At 44.1% G+C, this 26,718-nt stretch overlaps 1 long non-coding RNA gene across 3 annotated transcripts in view; it reads right to left on the bottom strand.

Moving 5' to 3' along the window:
* The window catches only part of LOC123606570, a 256,727-nt gene that overhangs the window by 213,682 nt on the left and 16,327 nt on the right, over positions 1-26,718 (bottom strand). For 2 of the 3 annotated variants that reach the window (XR_006716344.1, XR_006716355.1), the window contains exons 2-3: positions 22,553-22,860; positions 21,510-21,628 (exon numbers count right to left, since the gene is read on the bottom strand). This is a non-coding gene — a long non-coding RNA (uncharacterized LOC123606570). The remainder of the gene's footprint in view (positions 1-21,509; positions 21,629-22,552; positions 22,861-26,718) is intronic. The other variant, XR_006716350.1, reaches the window with a different exon arrangement.

Below are 26,718 nucleotides of genomic sequence, written 5' to 3'. Positions count from 1 at the left end.
GCACCCCTCTTACTTCTTAATTATGCTTCCCCAGAGAGCCCAGCAGAGACCAGGCAACAAGAGTGGACCACAGCATGTACCTACAACTCTTCTCAAGTTACACTGAAAACCTAACAGGTTTAGGGAAAACACCATCACAGACCCCTCTCAGAATAAACCAGAATAATCTTTAAATCACAGATGTGCCACAGCATGTTCACAGACTGTTAAGATATTTGGGGACCCCGTTCAAGAGTTCTTAACATTTGGAGAGCTGTAGACCACTTTAGGGAATATGACAAAAGCAATGAGCCTTCTTCAGAAAAACATCCATATGCACAAAGACATAACACACTGCCAACTACTTTGGAGGTTTCAGAAGATCTCTGAAGCCCTCTGAATCAGGAGCAGAAGACACCTGGCCCTGCCACCTCCCACCCACTGCTACCCCATCATAAAATGAGAAAGCAGTAGCTCAATGGGTAAAACAATACCTCTAATTTTGAGTAGCCAAAATTGCCACAGGGCCAAAGCTAGTCCCATTTCCCTCAATTCCTACAGCACACTTCTTCCTACTGCTTTGTGAACCATGAAAACAAATTTCTATTCTTTTTTTTTAGTATCTGACCCCCAATGTAACTTCCATAAAAATCTGTACCTTTTCCTGTTCTCAAATCTAACGGGGCCACAGGGCAAAATATAAGCGGTCTAGACATTTCAACAGGAGCATCCTTGTCTTTATATACAGATTGCATTGTCTCTTGTGTTTCGTTTTTAATTCTGGGGGAAAAAATATTTTGGTAAGAGCTGCCTTGATACTCTCAAAGAGAGCATCCCATTTGTCCCAGTCACTCCGCTCCCGTATGTGACCGTGCTCGAACCGTCTGCCACACACACAAGTGTACTCATCGACTGTTGGCTGGACATCTTTATGAAGTAGCTTCATCTTATTTTCATTAGTGTTCAGCTGAGAACTCTGTCCCCTTTTCCCTCTCTCTATTCAGAACATGGGCTGTCCTTCTTTCCAAATCAAAGGCAAACCTTCCAAGTTGTCATGGGGCCAAACCCCCCACTTGCCACTGACTAATAAATCCTCTTGAAACCCAGGCCTGAAGTGTAAGCCATTTTAAAGCAAAGGGCCCCTTTAGGCAATGAAGCAAAGATCTGGGTGGGCTCTCACACAGAACTCTGAAGCCTAGAATATATCTTTATCACTTGGCTTGGGGTGTTAATTCAAAGTTACTATGGACCACATTTTTTTTTCCTTTGGATCCCTTTCTTTCTTCACTTTGTAAGAGGAAGGACTAGTCCTTAGAGAGGCAAAGATTCTAGGAAAAAGCAGAACACCAGTTGCATAAAATAATGTTTTAACCAAGTATGCAGAATGCTAATCTTTCCAAGATTGTTCATTATCTCGGGTGCTGTAGTCATTGCCTAATGGGAGAGGCAGCACAGAAAAAGAATGAAGCTCCTTGAGACACTGGCTGGGTCTGTCCCAAAGAGGGAGTGTCCTGGTGCCAGATCGGATCATTCCGGGCCACCAATGCTGACTATCCTAAGCCTTTGCCCTAACTTGCAAGCTTGTGCCCATTTCATGTGCCCTCTCACCCAGTGGCTTTTCACAGCTGGGAGGTGGCACACAGCAGAGCCCCCTTTTGGGGACCCTGAGGAGACATGTGTTCAACTCCAGAGTCAGATTTGGCTCCAAAGGGGCAGGAGACATGCCCGTCCTTACCACCTCAGAACAGCTTAAAGACCAAAACACTCTGACATCATCCTCACTTCTGATACGGAAGAACCAGGAGACACCATGGCATTGGACCGTCTCTGGGCAAGGGCCAAAGGTATCTGTGGCAGGGCTTTCCCAGCAGCACAGGGGAGAAGAGCTGATGTGGTTGCTCTGCAAGGAGACCTCGCGGTGTGCATTCTAATGGCTCCTGTAGGTGCTGACCCTGGCTCATCTCTCTGGAGCTCTCACTAAGCTGGCCACAACCTCACGAAGGACTTCTTAAAGATCTAATCTGGGGCACCTGGTTGGCTTAGTCGGCTAAGTGTCCAACTCTTGATTTTGGCTCAGGTCATGATCCCACAATTCGTGGGATCAAGCCCCATGCAGGCTCTGCACTGACAGTGTGGAGACTGTTTGGGATTCTCTCTCTCCCTCTCTCTCTGCACCCGCTCTCAAAATAAATAAACAAACATTTAAAAAAAAAAGATCTAATCCTCAAGTCATAGAGAGCTTGACCTCCTTGAAGATCAACCCCCACCCCCTCTTGCCTTCCCACTCTGCCTGGGCAACCACCTCCAGTAGTTCCTCTAGGTTCAAACTCGTGGACTACCAACCTCTGCCAGTGCTCTCCCAGTGTGTTCATACAGTACAAATCGTATGACCTACTCCCTTCAAGACCTTCCCTTTTCATTCTTTTTTAGTCTTTTTTAGTTTGTTTTTCATGTTTATTTATTTATTTTGAGAGAGAAAGAGAGCACAAGTAGTGGAGGGACACACACACACACACACACACACACAGAGAAAATCCCAAGCAGGCTCCACACTGTCAGCACAGAGTCCAACATGGGGCTCAAACTCACAAACCATGAGATCATGACTTGAGCCGAAATCAAGAGCCAGGTGCTTAACCGACTGAGCCACTCAAGTTCCCCTCTTCCCTTTTCATCCTTAAGAGTCCACTTTTGGCAATTCCACTTCTGGACAGAAGCCTAAAAGAATTAGAAGCAGGGACTCAAACAGGTATTTATACACCCGTGTTCACAGCAGTATTATTCACAATAGCCAAAAGGAAGAAGCAGCCCATAACAAAATATGATATATATACATCCAAAGGATTATTATTCCACCTTAAAAAGAAAGGACATTCTGAAACATGGCTACAACATGGAAGACTCTTGAGGACATTATGTTAAGTGATATAAGCCAAGACACAAAAGAACAAATACTGTATGATTCCACTTATGTGAGTTATTTACAGTCGTCAAATTCATAGAGATAGAAAGCAGAATGGCGGCTGTCAGGGGCTGGGAGGGGGTGAGGGAAGTGGGGGGTTATTATTTAATGGGTAAAGAGTGTCAGTTTGGAAAGATGAAAAAGTTCTGGAGATGGACGGTGGTAATGGTTGCAGAATACTGTGAATGTATTTAATGGCACTGAACCATATACTGCCAAATGCTTAAAATGGTACATTCTATATGTATTTTACCCCCCAGTTAAATTTTTTTTCAAGCGTCTCTTTTTGGAAGCATAACAAAACTGATAAAAAATAAACCTAAGTGTCACCACTTCGGGGTTTGTGTGCTGAACGTAGGACTAATGAACTTGAAGACAGACGTCACTTCTTAGGCTTTCCTTTCCTGTTCTCTGCCCCGCTGTGCCTCAACAGATGCCCTGAAGCTTCTGGGGGATCTGAAGGCCATGGAGTCAGTGACATGGCTCTGGGACCCAGAGCATCCCTGCAGACCCTGGAAGATGTCATCTTTTCCACGTGTTTCTGCTGAAATGGTAAGTATTCACAGCATGATATTCTGAGAAAAAATTACATAAAAGCAATTTTCCTCAGTACTATTTCTGGACCTTATATGAGTCACTCACTGCCTTCTGAAGTGCTTGCATTGCTAATGAGGGCTTTCAATGCACAATACAGCAAGACTCCTTCAACATTCTACTGGGATCAAGAATAAAAAAAAAAATTTAAAAAAAACAACAACTGCTGTTTCATTCTTAAGTTCATCCTGAAAAGGTCACAGATAACTAGATGTCAGAACCAACCACTTATATACACTAGGTTCTTTATCTGCAAAGCCCCCCACCTGGGAAGCACTAACTCTATGCATCTAGAACTGCCCCCACCAGGCCTCCTTCAGTGAGGTTTAACGTGTCTAAGAGCTTGTCGTGCCAGTAATGAGTGACTCATTCCTTAGAGATAGGTCCAGCTCACACATGCAGAATGTTGCAGTGAGTAGGCCCAGTGATATTTATAATGACCACCTTATACCTGCTGAAAGTTTGAAGGACCTCAAGGCTGAAAGACTCCTCAAAGATGAAGCAGAAGTCACCCTAGATGGACTAGGACCATAGGCCAAAAGCTTCTCACCGACAGGCTTTTCACAAGACAGCCCATTACCAAAGGATGGGTGCAAATTAGCACCTGCCTTCCTTCCTACCTTCCTCCCCGGTGGAGTGAAATAAGCAGGTCTATGAGGCCACTCCGAAGAATACAGGTCATTACCCACACATGCAGAATGTGATCAGTCCCCTTTACAGGCACAAAGAAACAGAGACAGACACACCAAGACGTTAAAGAGTGTGATTCAAGGCTGCTTTTAGTGGCTGCAAGATTCGCTTTTCCTCCTCTGTTTTGCTTACATTCTAAATCCTCAAAATTCAAGCAACACCCATTTGCTGAAAGGTACTTAGACCCCTTGGCTATTCAGCGAAGGGACACATGGCCAAGACAACAGCCAGCCTAAGAGGAGAATGCCTTTCTTCCCCTCCTGTAAATGACCTGCATGACAGAAGAGCATCTTATCATGAAAGAAATAAATGACCTCTTTTCGAAGAAAACTTCCACTCCTAGTTAGTTCCCCCTGACAATGGGCTGCTTTCTCCTGGTGTCCAGGTGGACAATGTCTTATTTATGTCTTCTTACTCTTCCCTCTGGATAGTAGTGCCACCCAACAGAACATCCTTTCAGGAGTCATTTTTGCCACTGACCCCCAAGCTATCCTTCCATCCCTCTCCCCCATGTCTGTTGAATTCTTACACTATCAGAGCAAGAGCCAATACCAGAGATTTGGTCCAGTCCCAGAGAAGTTCAGTAGCTTGCCCAGGACTTAATTACTGACTCACCTAGTTCATGGCACATTATTTATTCCCATCATTCTATCCCTTATCTCTAGCTCTGTGTCTGAATGTTAGTCACTCAATCACTATTTGATATAATAACTAAACACTTATCGTATTTCGCATGGCACCAATCACTCTGCTTCTTGATGCAAGGTAAGGTACGGAATGGAAATGCAAACTGTTTTGATTACTGTTTGATCACTTGACCAGCAAATGAGAGGACCAAGTGCGTGGGGCTTCACGTTCTGAGAGGTACACTTGATCTCAGTATGACAGTTGCCTTTCCTATCACGTGCTTGTCTACGTGCAATCACGCTGTGTAGTTTGTGGATGAGCATCATGGCTGGCCTTTGATCTTGGGTGGGAAATTATCAATTATGTGTGTGCGTGAAATTATGTGTGTGCATGCACACGTGTGTGTGCGTGGATGTGTTGAAGAGACAAGGTAGGACAAACATACAGGGACTAACTTTTGCAGGTGGGTGCAGCAGGTGGGGAGAAAGAACAGGGGCATGTGCCCAGAACCACGCTCCCCATGCCACCAAGTCCCTCTGTGGCAAGTAGTGTGGCATAAGCCATCATGCCACGTTTGCAGGTGACAGTGGAATTGAAGAAGAGAAAATTCTTAGTCACTGTGAAGAAATCCCGAACCCCCTCAATACCCCTACACTCTGGACTATGAAAAACCTGTGCCGCACTCAAGGCTGTCTCCACCCACCTGTGAGTGTGTGGAACACACAAAAGCTGTTTCCCTTGTGTTGAAAGTGACCCTGAACAGATAACAACCGGTAATAGCAAGAACAGCACAGGCGCCGAACTCTCTTTGGGGCTGCTGATTGCTTCCCAGCCTGCTGGAGGCTCAACGCGGCCCTGGGTTCTGCTGTGTGTCTGAGCAGAGCAGGCTGGGGCCTTGCCTGCTGAAGTTCTGCATGTGAATGATAAAGCTTCCGAGCATTATCAGAGGCCAGGTGCCATCTGACTGGAGAACGACACTATGATTTTCGACCTAATTTACTATCAACTGTACTTTGAAATCCTTCACAAACCTCCATGCATGAAAATGGACAAAATTATTTCCTTCTGTCTTCCTCTGCCCAAGACCATCAGGGAGAGGCCACTGCTGGTGTAGTCCTCTTCTCTGCTAAAAGGACAACAAAGTGTTGCAAGCTTATCTCCCAGCTCTTTTTGTAAGGACAGGATCCGTGCAGACAAAGGCGAAGGGAGCCCTTTGTGACCACTCTCACTTTTCTTTACCCCTCAATATTGGTCTTTTATTTGAGGTCAGGGGGCCTGCAATCCTCTGAGCAGAGGTAGCAAAATGAAAAGCATGTTAAAGGTGGCTAAGACCTAAGGAAAACAATAATGACAAATTGTGGTTAAATTCTCACAAGAAATGTTATCCAAAGACCTTATTATATTTTCAAGTATGGAACCATGTCTGACACAAAGATGTTCAAAAGTCTTTCTTTCATTTAAAGTTTCACAAAAGCAATATATGACATTGAAAATGAAAAGACATCAGAGAAAGGTTTCCTTCTATGCAGAGATAAGAGCAGAGGAACGGACAAGACAAAGCTTTTAAGTGGACTCCGCTGGGCGCCCAGCCTGGCTGAAGTAGCACGGGCAAAACCTCAAATGGCCCCGTCAGCATGTTGACATTCAGTGACTTTTCACACCCCAAAATCTATGACATGCTTATCTCATTCAAACCACTACAATCCTCGAAACCAACAAAACTCTCAGTACAGGTGGCTAAGAAGGAACAAAATGCCTTAAAACCACAATGAACATGAGAAAAATGGCAGTCAAAAAAAAAAAAAAAAGATGTTTTAACTTGAATACGTGGTTCTCTGCAGACTTTGCAACCATTCGTTCATTCCACCAACAGGATGCTAGGGAAATAAGGATGGCTTCAGAGAACAGATGAGAAAACTAAGACCAGGTCTAGCGATTCTGACCAAATGTCAGGACCTTTTATCTGGAAGGAACCCTGAAGCTACCTCCCCTTCCAAATTCCAAGTGACATGCACAGATGCTCTTAGACAAAGTTTAACACCTACAGCCTGTGGGCTAAATACAGCTTACAAGCCAAGAATGGTTTTTAAAATCAAAAGATTATCTTATCAACAGTAAAAATAACATGAAATTCAAATGTTTCAGTGTCCATAAATAAAGTTTTATTGGAACACAGCCTCACTTGTTCATTAACATGTCGGCTGTGGCTGAGTTTTATGTTACAGTGGCAGAGTTGAATAGTTGCAAGAGAGATCTCGTGGCCCAGAGAGGCTAACATGTTTACTATCTGGCTCTATCAGAAAAAAGTTGCCCATATCTATCTAAGATCACAGGAAGGAAAGAGTAAAGAGGAGGGAGCATTCTGAGTATCTCTTCCCAGGACCATGAAGGAAGAGATCTGGATTCCCTATTAAAGATTCTCTTACCAAGGCAGGAACCTGAACACCACCTTGCTATTAGACGCTGAGGCCCAAGACAAAAGACTCTGTCATGGCATTCTGATCCCGCCGATCATTTCCAAGGTTGTGCAGTCATTATAGTAAATGATTTGTGCATCCTCAGCTCCTGCACTTAAGTCGCTCAGCCCCCACCCCCGGCACTGTCATCTTATGGTAAATAACAGACTGTAATCACACAAACGTGTCATTACATCAGCTAGACACTGAGGAGGGGAAAAAAAAGGTGGATGGTCTCCCGGTGTGAGGCACTGGGCTGAGTAATGTGTCAGACGTTTCACACATCCCCCAGATCAGACTTCTAGACTTGCCGTATTGATGAAAGAACCTTCCCAAGATGAAAATTCTTTGGATCACATTTAAGGCTGCCCTCTTTTCATACTGTTCAGATCAAGTGTCAAGTAAGTCTGGATCTTGGGAGAGTTGGCATTTATCTACTGACTGCCCCAAAGAGCTTCACACCCAAGCCTTCAGTGCTTCTCAGAGTCCAGAGAATGTTGCCCCATTTGAGGGGACAGAGGGGAAGACAATGTGAGATTGTTTGCCAACAACAAGTTTGATTCATCCCTTTGTTCAAATGCATCTAAAAAGCTGCCGCATCTGTGTGTGCTGTGAAGTCAGCACAATTGCCATTGTTTATAGCCCTGTTTGTTGTGGGTGTTCCATGTGCACAGATTTGGCCAGGGGAGAGATTTCCATATTAAAAGTCATTCTTCTGAGTGTTGGCTGTTTGATTCCCTAGTTACATAAATCTCTCTTTGCCTACCACGCTCCTGGACTTGACAGCCCAGCTTGGAATGATCTGGGGATTGGGATAGCACATAGAGTGGCCAGTGCCTTGAGTCTGAGGATGAACAGTCATCTTGAGATGGAGGGAAAAGGCCAAAGGGCACGTGGATGTGGAGAACATACGATGACACGGTCCTACCTTAAGGCGTGAATTGTTCCAATGAAAAGCAATCTAAAAATTCCACTCTGCACTTTGGAAACGCTCAAATTCTAAGTCTCAAAAAGTTCTGAATCTTTTTGGGAACGAAGGAAGAGAAGGATAGAGGGAGGGGGGAGGAAGTGATGGTTTTTTGGTATGTCTGAATGGGTAGGCTAGATAATGAGGACAGATGAGGGGGCAGCCATTTGTGGCATGCACACCCCTTTTCCTAGTTATTCAATCAATCACTAATCTAGGCACTGCCATGAAGGGGTTTGTACATCGAATTAAATTCCCTAACCCAATGACTTTAAGTAAGATTATCTTGCTGGGTCTGGCCTAATCAGTGGAAGCCCTGTAAGGAAGACTCGGGCACTCCCTGAACCCTATTCCAAGCTGCATCTGATCTATGATTGCCCTCCCTTCACAGGAGCTTCCCTCCTTGCCTCCCTTTAATGGCTTCAGCCTGTGCCTGGGAGATTCCAACCTGTTCTTGATCTTTCTTCCCAGACCACCTCCTCATGGACTTCAGGTTCCACAACAGTTAAACCAATCCCTTCTGGTAATATCTGTCTCCTACCAGTTCTGCTCTTCTGATAAAACCTGACTCATACAGAGGGCAAGCCAGTCTGGCCATGCAAATCAGCACAAGATCATAGACCTGTGGCATTATAAAGTCCACCAGCAAAGTTGTTCGTCATTTTTTGCACCCCCACCCTATCTAAGGGGTCTAACACTGTTTTTTAAGTTTATGTATTTATTGAGAGAGAGACAGAGAGAGCACACTAGCAAGGGAGGAGCAGAGAGAGAGGGAGACAGAGAATCCCAAGCAGGCTCCACACGGTCAGCACAGAGCCCAGCATGGAGCTTGAACTCACGACCCAAAAGATCATGACCTGAGCTGAAACCAGCAGTTGGACACTTAACGACCGAGCCACCCAGGCGCCCCAACACTTTCCTATCAAAATCATTGCTCACTCAGGCTACACTTTTCAGTAAGGCAGTCAGCAGAGGGCCACTGCAGAAACTCGACACTTCCGGCATGTGAACAGGAATTTTCCTCACTTCCAGCATGCGAACAGGAATGGTTAGGCCTCACCAAGGCATTATTCATGTGTTAGTAATTCCTTGAGTTATCTACCCCATACAGCATCCGTTGAAAACTTTCTTTCTGTATATTTAGATGATCTGGGCCCCACCACTCCCACTTGGCCTTGGGGCAGAAGGGAAGGAGGGTACAGGTTTCCATGGTAAACTAAGGGAGTGCCTGGCCATCAACAGCAGCCCATCCTGGGATCCTCTGGTTCCCAAGAGAAGGACAAAGAGGGCCCCTCAGTGGTAGAAGAGGAGTAGGATAAGAGGAGGGAGAGGGATGACCAAGCATGAAGAGCCCCATCTCTCTCAGCTTCCCCATCTACTTTCCAGAAGGCCCATCCATCCAGGGAGGCCTCAGAATCCAGGTGCAGGCCTGTGAAGCTAGAAACGCTGGTGTTTGGTTTTATGCTCATGTCAGGTACAGTCAGATCAGCAGACCCTTGGAAACACAATTTAGGAGGTTTCTGCTTACTGTTTAGGTCAGAAAAGACCAAGAATAATTTGCCACACAAGTAGTGTGTTTTTAATGAAGCACTCATTTGAACTCTTACGTATGAAAAGACGCAGGGCACACATTGCCTATCAAAATCCATTAACCCTATGGTTCTGCATGAGAGAAAGCACAGGATTGCAGCTGACAGAGTAATCACCGGGAATAACACATGTTCCTCTTTCAGGATCCCTGCGTGTGTGGACGCCAATGGGCTAAACGTGCTGCCCCACTCAAAACACTATATAAACAATATCGTTATAGCTTCCTTGTGAAAATGTTTTCTTTAACAGAATCTTTATCTTCAGCAAAAAGTATTCCTTTGGGGACAAGACTATAGGATAATATCAATTTATAATTGAGAACAAACTTTTGGCTAGGATTGAAGTTTTTTGCTTGGCTGGATCAAGTTTCCGGAAAGTATACTTTACAAAATAGAGAGAGAGAGAGAGAGAGAGAGAGAGAGAGAGAAAGAAAGGGCAAGCGAGCTTATCTGAGGCAAGGCACTCCTTTGTGTTTAGTTGATTCAAAATCAACTTTATATCAAAGGAGGGAGAAATGAAACTGATCATGTAAATACTATTCCTGAAAGGAGAGAGAAGATTTTACCAATTAAAAATAGGTATGTAGAGGCCCCTGGGTGGTTCGGTTGATTAAGCGCTTGACTCTTGATTTTGGCTCAGGTCATGATCTCACAGTTTGTGGGTTCGAGCCCACATTGGGTTTTGAGTGCTGACAGCACACAGAGCCTGCTTGGGATTCTCTCTCTTCTCTCTCTCTGCTCCTCCCCCCACTTGCATGTGTGCTTTCTCTTCTCTCAAAATAAATATACTTAAAAAAATTTTACTGTATATATGTAAATATATATGATATATATATATACACATATATATTCTCTCTCTCTCACACATACACACATACACACACCCTATGTGCCAAGCTTACCAGAAGTGAAAAAAGTACCATGTTCAAACAACTAGCCTTTCTCATCTTTCAAAACTAAAAAAATGTTAACATAATTACAGATATACCTAAACCCATTAACCTCAATGAAGCTTATGAACTTTCCTATAAAACAGGCATTATGTCTGTTTGTGAACCAAAAATCAAGACACTACATCTGACAGGTGGAATCTGCAGGGAAAAGGAAGACAGTTCCAGGAAACCCTGGACACAAGGCTGCTGTAATGATGCCACATGTAGAATAGCACCAATTTTTAAAGTTCTTCACTTGTAAGAATTTTGTTCCATTTATTCCTCACATCACTCCTCCCTCCAGGGCCTCAAATATTACTGGCCATACAGCAGGGCTTGATACGCTTGGAAGGTTTACAAAATATTTTTTACATTACTTATTTCATTTAATCATCAGAAGTGCCTTGAAATGAAAGCAAAGAAGCTGTTACGACTCTACCTGTTTTCTGGAAGTGCTATTAAATTCCCCATTTTGCGATTACAGAAAAGGGGCTGCAATGTCAAAGGATATATTAATAGTAAGTGACAGAGCTGAAACTCATAAACACTCATTGATTGATTAATGAATTGATTGATTCAATGAATTGTTGTTACCTGTGTAATTGGCAAGGATAAAAATACAAACACTTTGCTTGTATGGTTAGATGTGCAATCCCAGGTACTTCTGCTCCCAGCACACACAGCGACCCTCTCTGTAAAAGAATTTAGCAGTGTATACAAGTCTTTAAAACATCCCAATTTTCCCCCATACCCCAACTCTAGGAACCTTTCCTATATGCAATCCAATGTCCAACAACGGTGGGCCAACTTCTGCATCCATACAATACAGTAGTCTGTAGCCGTTAATAATTTATCTGCAAATGATGTTTAAAGACAGAATAAAAAAGCTCTTGATAAAATATTAACTGACAAAATAGGATATGAACCTTGAGTGTAGACTGCATTTTTAAAAATAAGGAACAAAGAAATACAACAAAATGTTAGCAGTAGTGATGTTTGGGTGGCACCTTATAGGTGACTTTTATTTCCCTTTATTCTTTTCTTTATTTTCAAATCTTCCTGTGATCAGGAAATAGTCCCTTTTTCCCACTGAAATCAGAACGGTGGCTGGGGCTGACCACTAGGATCTTGAGTACCAACAATTCCCAGCAAGTGAAATTGTGGCGATAAGGATGTTCTGTGATAAGAAACAGCAGAGATGACATTCGGATGAGAGGCTTTACCTTCCGGGCCGTGGGTAATAAGCAGTGATTGCAGGATGGGCGCTGCTAGGACAGAGAGAGTGGGAGGAGGGAGTCAGTCCCCTGCCTGCCTCCAGGCCAGCCCAGTACACGGGCCATGGAAATGCAATCAGAGACAGTCAGTGGGATGAGCCAGGAAAGGGAAGCTATACGATCCCTAGGCTTTCCTGAGTCTGAACCGAGCATACCCTATGGACACCATCAAGTCAGTTTTCAGAAAAAAGTACAGAGAACAGCAAGTGGAGAAACAGAGGGAGCCTCCCTGAACAGCTCTACCCTACTCAGCTTTTCCAAGCCCCACAGAGGCCCCGCTCTGCAGCCACCGTTCCCTAAACCCCAGACTTTCCCCAGGAGATGACTCCCAGAAAGATACTCATGCTCCTAGGCCTCCAGGCTACACATTCTATGTAAGAGACACCTGAGAGAAGGAGACTACTCAAAGCTCTTGTCTCTCAGACACACCCCCTCACTAGTCCCTTCTCCATCCACTGATGTGTTGTTTGCCTTTTCGCTACTTCATTCTTCCCTTTCCACCACTTTGTGCCCCCGGCTCTCTATCCCTCCTGTGACCTCAAGTATGTATGGGTTGGGGGTGTGGGTCCTCTACTAAGTACTTCATAGGATTCTTAGCTGCAAGCTCTACCAGCCCATAGATACTGCTCAGTCAACCTAAGGGAGCTTAGCCTTCCAGGTCTACAAGCCAAGTACAAAGTGAAAAGATGCTACCATCCACTTTACAACTCTGCCCACACTGGGTGGGACCTTTTCCCATGCCACTGAGTGCCAGCAAAAAGGTATTATGGGGAAAGCGACACGAGGCCTCACCCAGACTTGACACATCAAGAGACCAGTGAGGTCCGAAGTCCGTGGTCAGGTGAAGCTGCCCCCCACCATGCCTGCTTCAAATCCCTCCTTACAGCATTATTTTGGACAAGCTACTTCATTCATCTAAACTTTGATTTCCTCACCTTTTACTGAAAAAGTACAAACTCTTTATATAGATGGTATGAGAAGGACTATGAGGCAAAATGTATCAAGTATATTTAAACACAGTTTCTAGGGGCACCTGGGTATCTCAGTTGGCTAAGCATTGGACTCTTGATTTTGGCTCAGGTCGGGATCTCACGGTTCATGGGATGGAGGCCTCCCTTGGACTTTGTGCTGAAGACACAGAGCCTGCTTGGAATTCTCTCTCACCCTCTCACTCTGCCCCTTCCCCTCCCCTCCCTCCCTCCTCCCTCTCCCTATCTCTCTCAAATCAACTTAACCAATAAACAAATAAAAATAAAATAATATGATAAATGATACAAAAGAACATCCAGATGAAGACATACACAGGACAAGGTGTGCAGGAAGGGGTGTGGAACTGCATACCCTGTCCAGGTGCATCACTCTCGCAGCAGGGGATTTTTATGGAGGCTGTATCTCGACGGCATGATGGATCATTAACTCTATTTCCAGCCCCTCTCCCCTGTCTGAAGAATAAGGGGTGGAACAGAAAATTCCAAGCTTCTGATCATGACTTGGGTCTTTCTGGTGACCAGACCCAATCCAGCAGCCTACCCAGAGTCACCTCATCAGAACAAAAGACACTCCTAGGAAATTACAAGGGATTTAGGGGCTCAGGTCTGGAACCAGGGTTAAAGACCAAATATTAGAACAAAAGATGCTCCTAGTGCTCTTATCACTTACAAAATTATAAGGGTTTCAAGGGATACAGGAGTGCTAATGTACAGGGCATATGTACCCCAATGTTTACAGCAGCACTTTCAACAATAGCCAAATTATGGAAAGAGCCTAAATGTCTATCAACTAATGAATGGATAAGGAAGATGTGGTTTATATATGCAATGGAATACTACTCACTCGGCAATGAGAAAGAATGAAATCCTGCCGTTTGCAGTAATGTGGACGGAACTGGAAGGTATTATGCTGAATAAAATAAGTCAGTCAGAGAAGGACAGATATCGTATGTTTTCACTCATATGTGGATCTTGAGAAACTTAACAGAAGACCATGGGGGAAGGAAGGGGAAAAAATAGTTACAAACAGAGAGGGAGGGACACAAACCACAAGAGGCTCTTGAATGCAGAGAACACACTGAGGGTGGTTGGGGGGTGGGGGAGAGGGAAAAGAGGTGATGAGAATTGAGGAGGGCACTTGTTGAGATGAGCAGCGGGTGTTGTATGGAAACCAATCTGACAATAAATCATCTTAATAAAAAAATTACAAGGGTTTTAGGAGCGGTATGCTAGGATCCAGGGGCAGAGACCAATATGTACGCATAGATGTATGTATGTACATATGTATGTATGTATCTGTGTGTGTATTGTTTGTGTATTTTTACTATTTCACAATAAAGAATTGTCATGTCTAATTTCAAGACTTCCTATAAAGCTACAATGCCCAAGATACTGTGTTACTGGCAAAAGGATAAATGCACTCAAGGAATAGGATCAAATTCAGCAATAGACCTACACATATTTGGTCAACTGATTTTTGACAAAGGTGTCAAGGTAGGAAGAAAGGATTCTCAACAAATGATTCTGAAACGCTTCTGAAATAGTTATGTAAAAAAATGAACCCCAATCCATACCTCATACCACCTATAAAAAATGACTCTCAACAGATCACAGACCTAAGTGATCCCAATTCTATAAAATCCCAATTCTATAAAATTTCTAAGAAAACACCACAGAAAATCTTCTAGACATTAGGTTACACAAAGATTTCTTTGATATGAGACAAAAAGCATGAAAAAAAGAAAAAAGAAACTGGCCAGACAGTACCAAAATTAAAAGTTTCTGTTGCATAAAACAGTTGCCACATACTGTGAGAAAATATGCACAAAATGCTTACCTTATAATAGACTGGTATCCAGAGTACATAAAGAACCCTCATAACTCAGTAAGAAAACAAACCTTAATTAAAAATGGGCAAAAGGTTTGAAGATACTTCATCAAAGAGACACGGAGGGCAAATAAATACCAAGACTCTTAAAACCATTCGTCATTAGGGAAATGTACCTGAAAGTCACATTGAAATACCACGAAATGCCTATTAGAATGTAAACAAAACAAAACAAAACGAAAACCTGGCCTTACCAAGAGCTGGCAAGGATGTACAGCCCCTGGAAATGGCTTACATTGCCAGTAAACTTAGTAAATGATACACTTTGGAAAACTCTTCACAATTTCTTAGAAAGTTAAATTTATATTCCCCATACAACTCATTAATACCCATTTCCTAGGTACTTAGGCAAAAAAAAATTTTTTTTAAATACATTCACACAAAAAACTATAAATGCTTATGGCATATTTATTAATAATTGTCAAAAGCTAGAAACAACCCAAGTGAATATCAACTGGAAGGTAGATTAATTGTGGAACACTATTCTAACATAAGGAAAAAAAAAAAACTACCAATACATAAAACGACATGGATGAATCTCAAAAGCATTACTTTAACTGAAAGAAGCAAGGTACGAAAGTCTCCTATTTTTATGGCAATGTACTAACCTAAGCTTTAAAAAAATTCTATCACCTCTTTTCTCTATATCTCCCCATTTTTGCCCCTTATTTGCCAACCTGGTCTGTAGCAACATAACATCCAACTTCCAAGTTCAGACTCTTTGAAGCCAGACAGACCTGGGGTGAGACCCCCTTCTCACCTTACCATCTCTTACCAAACAAATGAGTTCCCTCTGAGCTTCAGGGCCTCCGCCAAGGTAGTCTGTTGCTTGGGTTGTTCCCTGCCCCTCACCACCACACCCAGGGGTGAGCCCGCACAGCGACGGAAGCAGAACCACACCAAGTGCCATCAGAGCCTGCTATTTGCCCACCCAAGAACCATTCTCCCTTCTTCCTTAGTCGAAGACACATACACAGTTAAACACTACGATGTGCCCATTTACAAACCTCCCTTACAGATACCGGCAGGCAGTAAGATTTAAGGAGAAGTTATTCAGGATGGTTTCAGGGAAAGATGTTGAGAAGAGTTGATTACAGGTGCCTTTACCCACCTCCTTTCCTTCTTCCTCGTGTCTACAAGCCAAAGTGATGGATGGAGCTCCAACAATCATCTAGTGACAGTGAGGTAACCTTGAACATAGAAGACACAGACTAAGGGTGGAGGAACAAAAAGATAGAAGGAGCCGAGCCTGGTTTCCTAATGACCATGGAGCCCTGTACTAGTCCTGGATTGCTTGCTTCTGTTTTACATAAAAGGGGAAAAGGGGTCTTCTTTTGTTTAAGCCGCTGTTATTTTGAGCCTCTATTAGCAGCACTCAAAAGCAATTCCTAAATGACTCAAGGTTCTAATTAACTTTATAATATGATACTGAAAACTAGAAAAAGAAGGTTAAAAATAATAATTGTTGATAGCTTGATTTCTCCCCTGGTTTAGTTTTCTGAGAACCAATTTGCAGATCTCATAAACAATTTCTATTAGTTTAATCCACAATGTTTGCTCTGTTTTTTCAGTTAAACTGAAAATGAATAGACATATATAAGTCACACATTTCTGTGTGCCCAGAACTGCATGAAAAAAAAGCACCCAAGCCTGTTACTTGTTCCAAAATGAGGACAAAGTTACCTTACCTGCCAACTTACTAACTCTGCCATCCTCTTATATTAATTCTCAATGACACAAAGACCATCAAAACACTTAACTACGTAATTTTCCATTTTGTAGAGGCAGATTTATTTTGACTCTGAAGAATTCAGGCAATGTTGTTTTGATCATGAAAAACATAATTCCATCTATAAACCGGGTATAAGACATACAAGTTTTAAATTCTTAAGATTCATTAAAAAAAATAATAAAGCCCCAAGTAACAGAAAAGAATAGGGAGAAATGCGGACTGAAGCGATTAAGAAAAGACTTCTAAAAGAACAGCTAGAATAAATGATAAGAATAAAAACAAAAAAGCCTCTTCAGGTTACAAACTAGAAGGGGACAAGCAGCTGGTGTGACTGATTGCCTGTGCGTCTAACTAAGCCTTCTTGGCCTCATTTCTAAGAGCCCCATTCACACCACTTCACAAATCCCCCATTCACACAATCTCACTGTCCTGGGGGAGCAAATTGGGGAGGAGAACTATGGACAGAGAGCATACCAAACAAGATCATAGGCACTGCCAGGTGTAAGACACAAGGCAGAAAAGTTCATCTATCCTGGGCTCCCAACCTAATGTTATCCTCATTTGAATTTCCTTCACCCCCATAATGTTTCTTAACAGAGGTGTTCAAGCCAGTGTGGGGGAAAGCAGAAGTGAAGAGTTTGTGTGGGGTGCACTTGCAGTTGAAAGGAAGCTACTGTGCACACAAGGATGAGACACCATAGAGCACTCCCCAAGGAGCCACACCAAGGATGCTTCCCCAACAACTGCAAACGTCACTGTGTCTGTCTTGTTTACACCACTGGGTAGCCAAGTTGAGAGGAAAAGAGTCACTTCAATCATACTTCAATTTTAGCTGGGAAACTTTCTGAAGAAAACTGAAAGCTCATTCACAGCATGGAGAGCAGTGACTTTGGCTTGATAGGGTGGAAAGAGTCAAGGTTCAGGCATCTGAAGACTTCTACCTGAATCTGCCACAATTTTCTTGTTCAACCTTAGATTACTTAACCTTCCTGAGTTTCAGTTTATTCATAAAGAAAATTACATTGACAATACATTTTTCCCAGGATGAGGTCAAAAACAATGGCCTGTAGGTGCTCAGTAAAGGCTGATTCATCTTCCCCTTCTTTATATATGCCGATAGCCCCAAACTGGCAGCCTGCAGAGCAAAGCTGGCCCAAAGACATTTTTTTTTTTGGGGGGGGGGGGGGATTGTATGTGTGTGTTTAAGGAGCCACAATTAAATTTTTTTTTCAGTTTTTATTTCAATTCCAGTTAGTTAACATACAGTGTTTCAGGTATACAATGTAGTGATCCATCACTTACATACCACACCGGGAGCTCATCACAAGCGCACTCCTAATCACCTATTTCACCCATCCCTCCCCCCGCTACCCACCTCCTCTCATAACCATCAGTTTATTCTCTATGGTTAGGAGTCTCTTTCTTGTTTTGCCTCACTCTTTTATTCCCCTACGATCATTTTTTTAATTTCTTAAATTCCACCTATGAGTAAAATCATATGGTATGTGTCTTTCTCTGACTTATTTTACTTAGAGTAATACTCTCTAGCTCCATCCACACCATTATGAATGGCAAGATTTCATTCTTTTTGCTGGCCGAGTAATATTCCATTGTATATACATACCACATCTTCTTTATCCATTCCTTAGTCAATGAACATCTGGATTCTTTCCATAATTTGGCTATTGTTGGCAAAGCTATCAACACCAGGGTGCATGGATACCTTTGAATTTGTATTTTTGTATCCTTTAGGTAAATACCTAGTAGTGCATTGCTGGATCATTCTTTTTTTAACTTTAGGAGGAACCTCCATATGACTTCCTAGGCTGCCTGTAGTGATCAAGACATAATTGTACTGCCATAAAAATAGGCACACAGATCAATAGAACAGAATAGAAAACCCAGAAATGAACCCTCAGTTTATCTTGAAAACCTGTAATGGTAACACTGGGCCTGCATTCCTCCATGGTCACATAACTGCTGGAGATGATTGTTTACACAGGGGCTATACAGCTCAACGGCTTCATAATCCAACCATGTTGATTCTCAGGAGTTAACTGCCTGACAACACAAACATTTCAACCTGCCAAATGTGTTAGCAATCACAAAGGTATTCATTCAAACCACCATATTTTCTTCCCTCTACCACATCACATGTTCTTTTGGTACCCTAGTCGAGTAGTGAAGTTAAACATACCATTTGGGCTAATTCTACTCATCAATGACACATCAATAGATTATATTTGAAATTGAAAGGTTAGTCAATCAATTACATGAAGTCAAGCAATGGGGGAGGGAGGTCAAGGAGACACAGACAGACAGACAGGGGTGCTTGGGTGGCTCAGTTGGTTAGGTATCCCACTTCGACTCAGCTCATGATCTCGCTGTTCGTGGGTTCAAGCCCCACGTGGGGCTCTGTGATGACGGCTCAGAGCCTGGAGCCTGCTTCAGATTCTGTTGTCTCCCTCTCTCTCTGTCCTTCCCCAGCTCACGCTCTCTCTCTCATAAATAAAAATTTTTTTTTTTTAATTTTTAAAGGAGACACAGACAGACACATACACATATGGGCTAAGTAAGCCCATGGCAAGGTATGTCTAAGGTATGTCTATGTTGAATGAAGGAGAAGCAGTCTTCCTTGAAGAAAAGCCCCACAAGCCTATTACAAATATATACAATAAACATTGCTTCCTCCTTCCCCAAAGTGACCTGTGGCTGTTTACCAGGGCAACTGTATGGAAGATAGGGAAATACAGAGATGTCTTGACCTTACACTGCTACCAAGAAATCATAAATGTCATTTGCTACTGTTCTCCGGTTAGAGAAAAGTACAGAGAATAGGTGACAAATGAAATTCTGGTCCATATGCATCTCACAGTAGAATCATTAGTTATTTCTCTACTAACTGAGTTTATAATTGGAATAGATACACTTAGAAGATGGAAACTTTCACACCTGTTCCCCGAGTTCTGAAGTTAGAGCCTTTATAATAGGGGCCAGGTGGGAGGTCATTGTGACATTTATAGTTCCAACAGCTTTGGGTGATAGGTACATGCAAAGCAAAATCAGATAACAACCATTTTCTTCCTGGGCATCATTTGGGGTGAAGCTGAAAGTCCTAAAGACAGAGTATGTCCTCTGAGTGTGATCTGAGGCATGTTCCGCAGGTTTCTGGCCCCCTAAGTGTGTCTTCCACCCACTAGTCTATCTTTGCAAAGGAGATGGGAGACAATTTAACAGGCAACGAGTTATACTCTCCAAACCACCCAAGAGCATTTTCTTAGCCTCAACTAGATACTCTCACTCACAAGACGATCACAGGCCACAAGTGGTGTACCCAGAAGGATGTGAGGCAGGACCACAGGTCAAGTAGCAGGACAGCATCAGTGGTTTCCTTCAATGAAAGCCCATATATCAGCCCACACAGCCATTCACCACCGACTTCTCCCCAGGGACAGCTCAGGCACAAGGGATGGGATCCACAGTGGGCAAGTATGGGAGCTAACCTGACTTAAAATCCTCACTCCTCAAAGGGGCCATTATCTCCTGTAACAAGTCCCAGGCATCGCTTCCAACTTCCCTACAGGGTGCCCATCACAAATGTCACCACACTTAGGAAAGCCTAAAGCATGGTGTCCTTAGCAGAAATTTGTGGTTCTTTATAATTCCACCCACTCCAGATACAGCTCCCCAGTCCAGTCAGGGATCTTTTTTATCCTCAGCAATATGGTATAGTTTGCATTCCCAAACAGGTTGCTGAAGTAATAGAGCTATACAGTTAAACGAAGATCAGTTCTCAGGCAGAATAAAAAGGCTTGTTTACCCCTTTTACCCATCCATCCTTATATGAAAGAGTTTACAGATTCTGCTCTTCTTCAGGAAGGAGTACCCTAACTACTGAGGTAATCCAATGTCTCTGGGGAAGTTGCATGGAAAGACACAGATGGAGGGAGAGCTTTATCTCTTCCACTTGTTTTTCTGCAACAAGTTCTACTTGAAGTATGAGACCAATGTGTGGTTTGTCTTGACTGGTTATTTGCTTGTTTGTTTGTTTCAAATAGGGAGGCTACTGTAGCAGAATCCAGCCAAATCTTAGGGCTCCATCCGAGAGCCAGAGACGGAGGTGCTCGGGACTATTACAGCAGGATGTACATCTTACCCACTCTCCACTCTGCCCTTCAGATTACAGGGCAGGGCAGTCTTATCCAGGGTGCAGGAAGTCACTGCTGGAGCCTCCTGGGAGGCTCACCCTGGGTGCATAATCAGGAGCAGATCTCCTTAACCTCTGCGATCCCCACAGGCTCCCAGGTGGACCTGCACGCCTATGACACAGGACCTGGGGCAGCAAGGACCTCTCACCTACAACTGCTCCTTTCTCGGCCCCTGGAGCCCAAAGGCCCCTTTAACTCTCTGCTCCCTTTTGTAGTGCACCCTAGTTCCCTGTCCCAGATTTGGTCACTTGGCTCCATTCCATGTCCCCTGGGATGGGGCCGGAGAGAGTTTCAGGTCCATATGGATGAAGGGCAGAATGAAGGTCAAGCATTTATTTACACAGCAGTCAAATCATTTTCTTAATGAGAGTAAATGCCTCCATAAAAATCTCCTGCTCCATTTTGCTGAAAGTGTTTCTGATTTTTTTTCATCCCCCTTTGAGTTACTTTAAGAACTGGTCCTCTTCTATCCTCTTGGCCTGATAGGTGCCATACCCCAGGGGCTGGGGGAGAGGCAAAGAACCCATTGTGCACATAAATGCTTCCAATTTTAGAGAAGCCTGCTTGGTTTGTTCCAAGAAACTGAATGTCCATAGAAAAAAGTTCTTCCTGAAGATCTCACCTTCTCCCAAGGGTGTGTAAGCGGGCACACTCTTCATGGAGACCCGTGTTTTCATCTTCAGGTCTCTGCTCGGTCCTCCTTGTGGCCAAAATCTCCCTTTGCAGCTTATGGAGTGGCACCTGCCCAGGAGAGAAAACTTGGTTCTTGTCTCCTGCAGCAAGTCAATACGTGTCTTTAATGATTCTAGTGTTGCTTTGGCCAAACATCCAGAGAGCCAAGAACAGGCTCTGGGGGGAGAAGGGGGGAGATGGCATCTATGGGCCAAGGCGAGTTGTGCAGTGATTCCTTAATGACTTTGTTTAGGAGGAGATGAAATATAGGGCAAAGTCCGAGAAGACAGAGTGGGGAGCTGGGGAAAGAGAACAGATGTTGTAGAAGATACTCTTTCATGTTTCCTGTGCACCAGAAATCTGCAGATGTATGTTGGCAGGGCTACAGTCAGAGAGCAGAGGGAGGCTGGAGTTTACACATCTGGAAGTCATTTGGCAGGGGCAGAGTTCAAACGCTTTCTGCTTCAGCTGCTCTTAGACATACCTTGCCATGCAGGCCATTGCTGAGTGAGGGGCCGGCCGTTCACAGAGTCCCTCTGGCCCCACTCTGGTGGAAGCCCTACCTAAGCTGGTGGGTTTTCCTCTGTATCAGTTCAGTCACATGGAAAAGCTGAAATAATTATAAAAAGAGAGAAGGGGGCGGGGGAGGGAGGGGAGCAAAGAGGAGAATGCACCACAACTGAGAGAAGCCTGGCTAGAAATCAAGAAACAAAATGTACTTGGACCAAGTCCAGTGCGTGAGTTAACTTGAGAGCAAAGAACACCATTCAGGGGGGGAAGGGGGGGCCTTCTCTGCAGCACAGTAACACCCAGGGATCATGCTCACACCACATTTACTTTTCTCAGAAATCCCTGTACATTTTGCCTTCACTGATTTTAGGAATGTGGAGGACTCTCTTGATCCTGAGGGAATTACTCCCTTTGGAAGGATTTATGGGGTTTTGTAAAGAGAGAGAGCAGGGTCTCTGAGGGTCCGGTCATCACCCCACTGACCTGCAGCCTCCTGTTGCCACTGTGAGATATGGTCCTCCCTTTCAGAAGGGGGCAAGTTCAGCTCGGGTGTTAGGCTTCCCTCAGAGGAGAAATACATCTACGGAGTGAAACTGTGTCCCGGCTCAAAGTTCCGGCCATGAGCAACGACGCAGACCATATTGCTTACAGCTGCTGGCAGCGTTAGCTTGGGGCTTCACATAGTCGCGTGTGGTGAGGCGAACGTGCAAGGGGTGGTAACGAGTTAAAGGCTCCGGGGCATCCCCAGGTTGGTTAATGCAGTCCAAGACCTCAGAAGGATCAGAGTCCACCTGGGGACACAACAGAGCACATGAAAAGATGAGGAACAAAATACAACCAAATATAATAAATGCCAAGTGTGACATGAAACACGTTCAGACAGATCTCCTCGTAATCCTCACCCCCTCAAACCTGCTTAACTTTCTATACCCTCTACCTAGATAGATATCTCTGTCATCCCCACAGGTGCCCATGCCAGAAATGTTCACTCCTCCCCCGTCCATCACCTAACGTGTCCAATTTGGCCACAGGTCCCATTGATGTTTTACGCTCTTCAGATCTCCTGAACATGTCCACCCCTAAATCCCAGCACCCTCGGCATCTCTACCTGGAACCACTGTAGCTGCCACCACATTGGTATCCCTTCTGGCAGTCTTGCCCCTTGAAGCTATTCTCTGAGTCCCTCCTTGAAATGTAAATTTGAGTGTGTCATTTCTCTAAAAGGTTCAGTGGTTCTCCACAGCTTTCAGGATAACGCTCAGCCTCTTAAGTGTGAGCTACAAAATCTTCATGATCTGGTCTTTGTCCAACCTTCCAAACTTCATCCTCAGTGGTATGCTGAGAAATGTATACTGACCAAACCTCCAGACAACACCACGTGTTATCTTATAGACACACTTCCTCGAGAACAACAATGAACTTTCTACCAACTTCCTGGTCGTACCCTAATCTCTCTCTCACCTGGGTCTCTGCCTATCTTTCTCTCTCTGTCCAGAGACACCCTCTTCCTACCTCCCTAGTCATCCTTCAAGACCTGTCTCCTCCAAGAAGTCAGCTCATAGCAAGTATAGTGGCCATCAAAATGCTGCACTGTAATTGTGCGCTAGGGAGGCCTGCTGCTCTAGCCAGGCACCATTGAGAACAGGCATTATGTTTATTTTTGCACCCAGGATGCCTTACACATTTCCTAAAACATAGTAGGTATTGAGTGATCACTGATTCCAAGAATGCAAGCAGTAGTTTTTGATTTACCACCTATACCCTACGCTCTTGTACAAAGATTCAATGATGTGAGTGCTATAGGCTTTCCGCAGGCATCAAGCCCAGGGAACTACACAGAGTAGCCAAGGAATACTTATTGCAGTAGAGTTGCCAGTTTTAACAAATTAAAATAAAGGATGTCCAGTTAAATTTGAATTTTACATAAACGATGAATAATCTTTTTAGAATAAGTATATCCCATGCAGTATTTGATAAATGCTTATGGTAAAAAAGTATTTGTTTACCTGAAGTGCACATTTAACTGGGTGTCCTGTATTTTATCTGCAAGCCTATCTTTGAGGAGGCTGCCGCCGAGCAAGAATGTGATGAATGAGTCAGACTTAGAGAGGGCAAAGAGAGAAGGGACTGGTTCTTCTCATTGGAGACTGGTGGGAGGGGCAATGAGCAGCAAGCAGAGAGAACGAGAACCTGCAAGGAATTTGCAGATGGGTCTGGCAAGGGAATGATGTCTGTGCTCAGGAAGGGTGAGCAGCTGAACATTCAAAATGACACCGAAATTGAAGTGACCAAAGAGGAGGGCGTTGTAATTATTCAGAAATTTGTTCAGAGTTTGTTAAGTCCTGACCTGGCCCAGAGGTGACTGGAAGAAAGGATGTGAAGAATGGACAAGCTCCTACATGGAGGGGGAACACAAAGGGGTATCTAAGGAGTGCTCAAAGATTTAAGACTCAAGAGAAGAAGCCAGAATGGAAGGGGCAAGCAAGGAGGGTGAGCTTCATTTAGACAAAATGACTTTGGTGTGAAAGTAGGATGCCCAAGGAAAAATGCACAGCTGAGTTGGAGATGGGGTGTTAGCACCTGGGCGTGACAATGACTGTGGAGTGTCCCTGTGTACATGACTGTGATGGTTTACAAAGACTCTCTGTTGCTTCCATGACAGAGAAACCTATCCCAGACAGTGGAAGAGTACACTAGCATGCTGCTGTGTTCAAGGACTCCTCATTCCAGAGCTTCTCAAGAGTCCTCCAGGCCATTGGGGAGGCGCCTTGCCCTTTGGCTTCCCGATGGAGTGACTGATAAAGTTCAATGTGAGAACTTTAAGGAGCACTTTTCCAGTAAGTCACCTAAATGTGTTGTTAAGTCCAGTGCAATAGAGCTCAAATCCAGTCCTGAACGGAGCTAAGTACTTATGTACGTGAAAGTGGCAGAGGCACTCCCTTTCCACTGTGGAAATAATAGGTATGAGAGTGCTTTAAAAATTACAACGCACTATAGAAAAAACATTGCTATTAACACGATATGAATACCTACCAGAAAACAGAAAATAAATTCCTGGATATTTAAAATTACGTCTGTGTATTGCCAGTCACCTGGATATTTCAAGACCATCAAATTCAACCCTTTCCCTGACACTCCCTATGCCCCCCTCATCTTTCTTTTAAATACCACTTATCACCACCCATTATACTCTATAAGTAATACCCTATTTTGTGTTTTCCCTGACTACCCACAAGAATGTATGAGCTTGGAGGGCAAGAATTGATATCTCTTTTGTTCGTGGCTATACCTCTCATGCCCCAAACAATGCTCATTTCTGATACAGCGAATTAGCTTTGGATTTCAAAGGAATGGCTGAGCTTGCATACATATGTCTTGGTAGCTAGGAAATGTCCTGAAAACACAAACATGGAAAAAATCTCTGAATCACAGCATCCGCTATTCTATAGCTGGGCATTTAGCTGTCATGCAGGCCTGTTAGGAGACAGCATCCATGTGAACCACTTTATTGTCCTCACAATAAGACAACTGTAGGCCATTGCCTAAGTCCTTCCTGGTGGAGGATACTATAGGCATGCCAGGTGACCCATGAGAGTTAATTTCCCTCCTTGCTAAGCCAGGCTCTTTGATATTTCCTCTCATACCCCAAGAGGCCTCAGAGCCTCACCGCACCCACCCCCCACCCCCACCCCCCATCCCGCTGAGGACTGACTCAACAAAGACACCATGTGGACCATGCTTTTCTCATCCTCCTGGGATATTGTGTTTGTTTCAAATGCCAGGGAAGAGCCATATTTGAATTCAGATTCCAGAGCTCAGCATGTCTATTTGAGCCTATGGTTCTTTTCGCACAGTTCATTCCCCTGTTTCTGTAGCAATCCTAACTGCCTCAGAGTGTGGACTGGACACCGCCTTGCACATGGTGTTCTGCAGAGCAAATGGAAGAGAAAGGATTCCTGCGCAGCTTCCCAGCATGAACTGGCAACCCTGATGTAGACAAACACAAAAAATACACTGCAGCTGAAGCTCAGATGAGCCTTGAAAGACATCCAGCTGCACTCTTCAACCCAGCTGGTATGCGTCCTGGTTAAATAACGGAACAGACTGGCAAGTCTTGGAGAACCCAGTGCTGAAGTCCAAAAAGCTGTCATGTCTGAGTGTGCTTGCCCTCCCTGGGAAGCAGGAGGCTGGGGGGAGAAAGGATTCAGTAGCAGCATGTTAGAAAAGATGGAGGGGTCCTAACTAAGACGGACCCTAGTCAGGAGCTAACTCTTCCTTCGAGTCTAGTTTCAAAGAGATGGATGGAAATTAACAGTGACAGGTGGGCCACAAGGCCCACAGGGGGCAAGCCAGGGAACCTGAGGAAGTCATGAGTGGTAGCACCCGAACTCCCCACAGGTCATCGTGATAGGTAACCTCCTGCCCCTCTCAACACTTCCTCTTTTGACCACTCTGTCTCCTCTCTCCGGTATGTCCGTCACCCGACCACCCACAAAGAGGACAGAGAAGAGGCTCTCCTGCTGTCTCTTTCTAACTCTGGGGACTGCCTCCTGCAAGTCCTCCCCTTCCTCTGTAAGGCCATCCAGCTTCACAGAGCCTATCAACCCTTTCTCTTTTCCATTCTTGTCCTCAGTTGATTCATTACAGTA

Source organism: Leopardus geoffroyi, chromosome A1 (genome assembly GCF_018350155.1).
Source record: "Leopardus geoffroyi isolate Oge1 chromosome A1, O.geoffroyi_Oge1_pat1.0, whole genome shotgun sequence".
NCBI lineage: Eukaryota > Metazoa > Chordata > Mammalia > Carnivora > Felidae > Leopardus > Leopardus geoffroyi.
This window is presented reverse-complemented; position numbering and strand designations above follow the sequence as displayed.